Raw genomic sequence first — 8,256 nt, 5'->3', positions numbered from 1 at the left:
TTCTTTTATGTCAACCACAAATATTTAGATTCCAGAATATGTAAATGTCCAGTCATGCTTTTTGGAGATAATTTTTAGAAGATGCTCAACTTTGGGAACAGAAAAGAAAAGCAAATCGAATGACAGAAAAATAGAGGCCTTTACAATAAACCGAAGGAAACGTAACAGACATACACTTAGAGCTTCAATGTGCACCTTCCTGACATTCTTGAGGAGAGGGGAGGGTGAGGTTAAGTCAAAGAGGCCGGCAGCATCTGCTTTGCATAAAGTCATTGTGGCATTTAGAAAAAATCTTTTTATGTTTCTACAGAGTTGAAGCCTTCCTGAATACATTTAGTTGAAAAGATTGGATCCTGGGCTAAGAGTAAGTCTGGGAAGTGAATTTACAACTCTGTAGATGGTGAGAGATCCAGAGAGACAAGTCCGGAGGATCTCATGGTACCTGTCTACACAGCAAGGGAAACTGAGGTCCAGGACTGGGGAGACAGCTCTGTGATCTGTAATTTGAAAACTTTCCATAAAGAAAAGTCTAACCCCAAATGCCTTAACTAATAAGTTCTACTCAAATTTAAAGAAGAAAAAACCACCAGCGTAGGAGAAACTCCTCCATGGAATTTTAAAAAGTGGGAATACTTCTCCATACACTCAGTGAGGTCAGAATAAATTTGATCCCCAAACTTAACAAGGACATTACAAGAAAGAAATTATAGGCTAATATCATTCATGAACATAAATGCAAAATTCCAAACAATATTAGCAAATTGAGGTTCCATTTCCAGCAGTGACAGAATAGGTTGTATCAGACTGATCTCCTCCTAATAATAGTTAGAATTTCTGGACACAAGCATGACCAAACACAGGCGGATGTCATAGGCGATCTCAGCCTTAAAAGAGGGGAAGCGGGCTGGGTTGATCTAAATTTACTGACTACTCACCTAACGGCTCCACTACCTGTGTTGCACGCAGGAAATGGAGCTCAAGTAGAAAGGGACAGGTTCATCGGGCCAAGGATTCAGAGGTCAGAGTTCGGGGCTGGGAATTAAGAGGAGGAATCCTAGCAAAGAGGTAGCCAGAGGAAGGGGTCCCCAAATCTGTGCAAAACTCCTCTCAAATCCTTGACTAGCTCCCTAACTGTGCAGACCTAAGGTGAGAGTCCAAGAAACAGAGCAGAAAGCAGCAGAAGGTGGAGCCTAAACAAGCTGGGCAGAGATTTCAGCATCTTTCTCTTCTTGAGAGGCAGCGTTTGGAGTTCAAGTCATGCCAAATGAGAGGGAATTGGTAAACACTTTGGGTTTTCCACTGAGTACCAGAAGAGTCACCATACAATAAAGGGCCACATTTAAAACTAATGGCTATGTCTTAGGGCTTACTGCCTACAACAAAAAAAACAACACTTTTCAGAGAAAGATGAAAGAATTCAGAGCTCCTATAATGTATCCTTTACAATATTCAATATACAAATTAAAAATATTAGCTATACAAAGAAGCAAGAAAATGTGACCCGAAATTTCTAAAAAGTTAAAAAGTAGTTATTATAAACAGGCCCTGCAATGACCAGATGTTAGAATCAGCAGTCAGGGATTCTTAAATAAATAAAAGAAATATGCTAAAGAATCTATAGGAAAAGAGAGATCTAATGGGTGAAGAGGTTTGGAATTTCAGAGAGAAACGGACATTCTACAAGTAAAGCGATGGAGAGTTCCGGTCCAAGATGGCAACATGGGAGGTTCCTGAATTCACCTCCTCCCATGGACACCTCGAATCTGCAGCTCCACACAGAACAATTCCCTCTGAAAGAAATGCAAAAACTAGCTGGACAACTCCTCCACATCAGGCAAATGAGAAAAAAATCCACATCAAAACGGGTAGGAAAGGTTGAAACTTTCATCATAAACCCCACCTCCGGTGCAGTGACATACAGTCAGGAGGGAACTCAACTCCCAGCTTCTCCCTGAGGAGCAAGGGGTTTTGACCCAACATTCAGTGCCCTAGCTTTTAAAACGTCCACCTAAGGGATGGGCCCCCAAAACACCTAGCTCTAAAAGCCAACAGGGCTTAGGGTCCGTGAAACCTACAAAGCTAAAGCAAAGAAAGAAAGAGTTGTTAATGGGCTTGTGAGGACTCCTCATGGCTGCCCCCCAGTGCTAAGTGCGGAAGCAGCAGACAGAAATGCCCACCTCCTAGTTTTTATCTAAAAGAGGTCTCTTTGCGTTCCTTAAAATCTGCAGCCTGAGGGGCAGGCCCCTAATTTAGCACATGCCTAGGGGCCACCTGCTGCCCCCCAGGGAGACTGGGGGGTTTGGTAGGAGCCATCTCCACCAACTCCCTACGTCTGCCTCCAAGTCACAGTTTTCTCCCTGGAAGGAGCCTGTACGCACATCTGATGCCCGGCTTTTGCGGATGCAACCCAGGAGATGCACCCCTTGATCGCCTGGCTCTGGTGGCCAGTGGGGCTTGCATTTGTAGGCCCTATCAGACCGTAGCAAACAAAGAAACAGCTCCTAATTGGCTGTCACCCCAGGGCTCAGGGCAGAGAGAGCAGACAGAAATGCCCATCTCCCAGGCTTTTCCCAGAAGGAGGTCTACTTGCAGACTTTCAATTATAAGATAAGGTCTGAGGATCTAATGTAAAATATGATGACTGTAGTTGACTGTGTTGCATAATTGAAATTTGAGACTTGAAGTTCTGCTTTAAGAGAGTAGAAGTTAACTGTTCTCACCAAAAAAAAAAAGGAAATATGCGAGGTGATGGGTATGTTAAGTAACCAGATGGGGGGATCCTTTCACAAGGTGCACATATATCAAATCCTCACACTGTACACTTTAAATCTATTACAATTTTATTTCAATTAAAAGAAAAAGAATTTGTACCACATCAGTGCAATGAGGGTGAAGAAGAGATATTTTGGAGGAGAAATCAAAAGATTTGGTAAACAATAAACTGTGAGGTTAAAGGAAAAAGAGGAATTAAAAATGACTCTGGGGACTTTCCTGGTGGCACAGCGGTTAAGAATCCACCTGCCAATGCAGGGGACACGGGTTCGAGCCCTGGTCCAGGAGAATCCCACAAGCCACGGAGCAACTAAGCCCGTGCGCCACAATTACTGAGCCTGCGCTCTAGAGCCCGTGAGTCACAACTACTGAGCCCATGTGCCACAACTACTGAAGCCCGCGCGCCTAGAGCCCGTGCTCCGCAACAAGAGAAGCCACCGCAATGAGAAGCCCGCGCACCGCAACGAAGAGTAGCCCCCACTCGCCGCAACTAGAGAAAGGCCGTGCGCAACAACAAAGACCCAACGCAGCCAAAAATAAATAAATTAATAAATAAAAAAGACTGATTTGTAAGAATGGTAAGAAACTATAGAATGAATAAGTTCCATGATTCTCGAACCCCCTCAACCATTTTGAGAATATAAAATAGTAAGAAATGCAGGGGAAGTGAGGTACTTGTGATCATTTCTTTGAAGAAGAATGGGAAGAGGTACTATAGCTTCCATCACAAGCTAAAAAGAGAGGGACTGCCTGTCATGAATGTCACCAATGTCGGCTGATACTTTCATTCAAGTTAAGATGTGAGTGAAACAACACAATATACATAGTAACTCAATGACATGACACGAGCAACTACTTCTTTCCTGTATCAGTCATTCATTTTCAAATACTGAAAGAATGCCCCTTTTTCTTCCCTTTTGCTATTCCCAATACAGCAGCTACAGACACAGCACACTTTTAAGTCTTAACTGACTTGTAAACATTTTCTCCACCACATTCTTAAATTCAGAGTAGGCAATGAACAAAACAATAAATCAAGGTCTTAAGTGTGGCATTTGCCAATTTCTGAGTTGTGAATACTCCCACCATGGTGAATTTCAAGCTACCAACATGTTGTCACTGAATGTGGAGTTGGGAAGAGGTGTACCATAGCATGCCATTACATGGTATTTCCACCATGTAGATACAATAGATGTATAGATAATAATAAAATATATTTAGAATAGGTAATAGATAATAAAATGTATGGCATAATTATAAAATGTATTTAAATAATTTGGAAATGATTTTTAGTATTTATTACATTGGTTTTTAATATGATTTCATTGCAAGCTTATGTAACTTAATTTTTTCTTTTTTTTACTTTTTTATTGAAGTATAGTTGATTTACAATATTGTGTTAGTTTCAGGTGTACAGCAAAGTGATTCGGTCATACATATACGTATGTATATAGCTATATCCTTTTTTTAAAACTTCTTTTCCACTGTAGGTTATTACAAGATAGTGAATATAGTTCCCTATGCTATACAGTAAATTCCTGTTGCTTATGTATATGGTAGTGTGTATCTGTTAATCCCATACTCCTAATTTATCCTTTCCCCCTTCCCCTCAATTTTTAATAATGGCTGTGTTTAACAACTACCTGTAAAATTCCTGAATATTTAACCACAGGCTCTCCCGAGCCACGATAACCCACCTCCTGCACACCTCTGACTTTAAGTACATTGAAAGCACAGCTTTACTGTCCTAGCTGTCATTCTCAAACTGCTAAAATGTGGATTTTCCTCTCTATGAAATTCCTAGTAAACTTGGTACAGCAATCTCTTCTCTTAATCCAGTGGACACATTCCAGTCCTAATTTTTTTTTTTTTTTTTTGCCATACGCGAGGCTTGTGGGATCTTAATTCCCCGACCAGGGGTTGAACCCAGGCCCACGGCAGTGAAAACACTGAATCCTAACCACTAGCCCACCAGGGAATCCTAACCTTGATTATCCATAGGAAACGACACTGTTGGTCTCCTGCTTGAAACCACCATGTCGCTGGTTTGTCCAGTCTCTTGCCTTCACCCTCCCTCTCTGACTATTCCCTAGGTCTAGTCTGAATGTTCTCCTTTCCCCACTGAGCCCTTCAGTGTTGGTTTTTCTGAGTATTCTCCGTCCTCACATCTTATCACATCTCACACTGACCCAGGAAGCCTCATCTACCCTGTTATCGCTCATGGGCAGTCATCATCAAACCTATATCTCCAAACCAAGATTCTCTCACCTCCTTATATCTAGACCCACATTTGCAATTGCTCTGTGATGTATTTTCCCTCTAGTGCCCCACATAAATTTCAAATTCAAAATGTCGTAACACTCTCTTCCCTTGTGATTGGATGACGATACTTAGTGTTACGTTTGGAGTCCTTTCTCTTTGTGTGTGTGTTTATCTATTGCAGAGTGCTGGTTCCCATGAGGTTTATATACAGCAACCTATAAATATACAGGATTATTTCAAGTTGATGATCTCCTAAATGACCTCTTTTATTATATTTTGTATCTATACCATTTGATGGATGTTCGCTAAACCTACTGGGGTAAACATTTCATGATGTATGTAAGTCAAATCATTATGCTGTACCCCTTAAACTTATATAGTGCTGTATGTCAGTTATAGCTCAATAAAACTGGAAGGAAATAAAGCTAAACGAAACCACAGAATGTCCACAACAAACTCATTTCTGTCTTTTCAAGTCTGCTTCTCCCTTTCAACTCAATAATTTATAGGAGGCACCATTTGCCAAATCACCTAACCAAAACCCTGAATGTCATTCTTTATTCCTCCTTCTTTCATATATTCCCCATGTAAGACTTCAGCACCAATTGGCTCTGGTCCTAATATCTCTACCAATTATTGCTTCTCTCTTTACCCACTGTCACTGATAAAACTTTATTCCTGGGAATTCCCTGGTGGTCCACTGGTTAGGACTTGGTGCTTTCACTGCCATGGGCCTAGGTTCAATCCCTGGCTGGGGAACTAAGGTTCCGCAAGCTGCACAGCAAAGGCGAAAGAAAAAAAAAAAACTTTAATCCTAATCACCCCACATTGTTGTAATAACCTTCTAATTTTGTAACTCTGATTCATCTTACACACTAATGCCTCTGTTATCTTTCTAAATTACAAATCACTTAATGGCTCCCAATTGCCTTAGACCAGTGGTTCTCAACCATGGCTGCACAACAGAATTACCTGGGGAGGGTTTTTTTCAACTAATTTTATAAATGTATGATTTACATATAATAAAGTACACCCATTTTAAGTATATAGCTCAATGTGTTTTTAACACATACATACACACACACACAAAGTGTGTAATTATCACCATCAATAACGATATACAACATTTTCATCACTTCAAAAAGTTCCCACATATCCTTTTTCAAATTCCCCAAGCTTATCCTTCCCCCAAAGAGTTGACTCTAAGCAACCGCTGTCAGTAAAGATAAGTTTTGCCTGCTCTAGAATCTCATATAAACTGAATCAGACAATATTTACTCTTTGACATCTGGCTTCTTTTACTCAAGATAATGTCTTTGAGATTCAGCCATGGTGTGTGAATCAGTAATTTCTTCCTTTTTACTGTTGAGTAGTATTCTGTGGTATGAATTTCTCGAAATGTTATCCATTCATTTGTTGATGGATATTTGGATTGTTTCCAGTTTGGGGCTATTATGAATAAAGCTTCTATGAACATTTGGGTACAAATATTTTTGTAAACATATGTTTTCATTCCTCTTGGGTCAGTATTTAGGAGTGTTATTGCTGGATCTTATTATAACTGAATATTTAACTTTAGAAGAAACTGTCTACTTTCCAAAGTAGCTGTACCATTCTCCATTCCCACCAGCATTGTAGGAGAGTTCCAGGCAGAAAGCCAGGACAAACATAGCTCATTTTGCTTGTTTCCCTTCTCTGGCATAGCACAGATCTGTACTGCCTGTAGTTCAATGTCTGAAAATAATCGTTTCACATATTTTGTCTAGTTTTTTCATTGTTGGGAGTGGAAGGGCAAATCCAGTACCAGGTACACTGTCATGGCCAGAAGCAAAGTCCACGTGGGGAGCGGCTTATAAAAACATGATGCTTGAGTGCAACCCCATACTAATTAAATCTGAGTTCCTGCAGTGAGAGGATGGGAGGGGAGTTCTAATGTGCATCAGCCTTGAGAATCACTGGCCTGGAGCGTAATATTCAATCTCTTCACTAAGGCAAGACCGTTCAGCATCTGTCCTAAGCCTACATCTCCAGTCTAGATCCGCACCCACACTCTCCAACCCCCGACCATCTTTCGTCATTTCTCCTAAGGTTCAGCCATGCAGTACTTTATCAGGATAAACATGGTATTTCAAATCCTTGTCATTCCCTGTGGTCCCTTTTGGTCCAAAGTTTACCAGGGGTACTTATCCTTCAAGATTCCGCCAAAATGCCTTTGGCTTTATGGGTTATAAAGAAGAGCCAGGGATTTCTAGGGCAGAATGTTGTACTCAAAAGAATATCTGGACAACCAACAAATGCGAGGCTTAGGATCTGGTACCACCATTTACAACAGGGTGAGTTTAGTCGTTATTTGTCATCTGCTTTCCTCAGGTATAACACGGTAATAACCATACTTACCTGGCAGAGATTACACATACAATCGAACGCACCTGGCATGGCGCACATATCAGGTGCCGACAGAATACTCCCCTTCACACCCCACATTCCACGCATAACGTTTCCTGCAAAGCTCTACTGCAAATGGCACTTTATTATCTGTTTATACCTCTCTTTCGGGCTTCCCTGGTGGCGCAGTGGTTCAGAATCTGCCTGCCAATGCAGGGGACGCGGGTTCGAGCCCTGGTCTGGGAAGATCCCACATGCCGCGGAGCAACTAGGCCCGTGAGCCACAACTACTGAGCCTGCGCGTCTGGAGCCTGTGCTCCGCAACAAGAGAGGCCGCGATAGTGAGAGGCCCGCGCACCGCGATGAAGAGTGGCCCCAGCTTGCCACAGCTGGAGAAAGCCCTCGCACAGAAACGAAGACACAACATAGCAATCAATCAATTAAAAAAAAAAAAAAAAAGACTCCTTATACCTCTCCCTCTCCCAAAAGATTGTGAGTTTTATAATGACCAGGACTACTTCTTTTTACCTTTGCATCCGGGGGCATAAAAGTGCTTGGGATAAGACAGGAGTTTGAATAAATCTCAGATGAATTTAGAAGTCTCTAGTTCTGATCGCAAAGAAAGTTTACAGGGTTCTTCCTCCTCAACATCAATTCACGCTTTGGGGGCGACGTACCCCCCAGTCCTTGGCAGGGAAATGAGAGAATGTGACCGAGACTGGAAAAGGACGGTGGCACTTTTCATCAGATGAAACATCCAGAGGACGTTTTCACTGTGGGGTTAAAAGAACACGCAAGTCCGAGCTGCCCTCCGGGGCGGCGCCCAGCAGCCTCCGG

This window comes from Balaenoptera borealis (assembly GCF_965194805.1).
Source record: "Balaenoptera borealis genome assembly, chromosome: 17".
NCBI lineage: Eukaryota > Metazoa > Chordata > Mammalia > Artiodactyla > Balaenopteridae > Balaenoptera > Balaenoptera borealis.
This window is presented reverse-complemented; position numbering follows the sequence as displayed.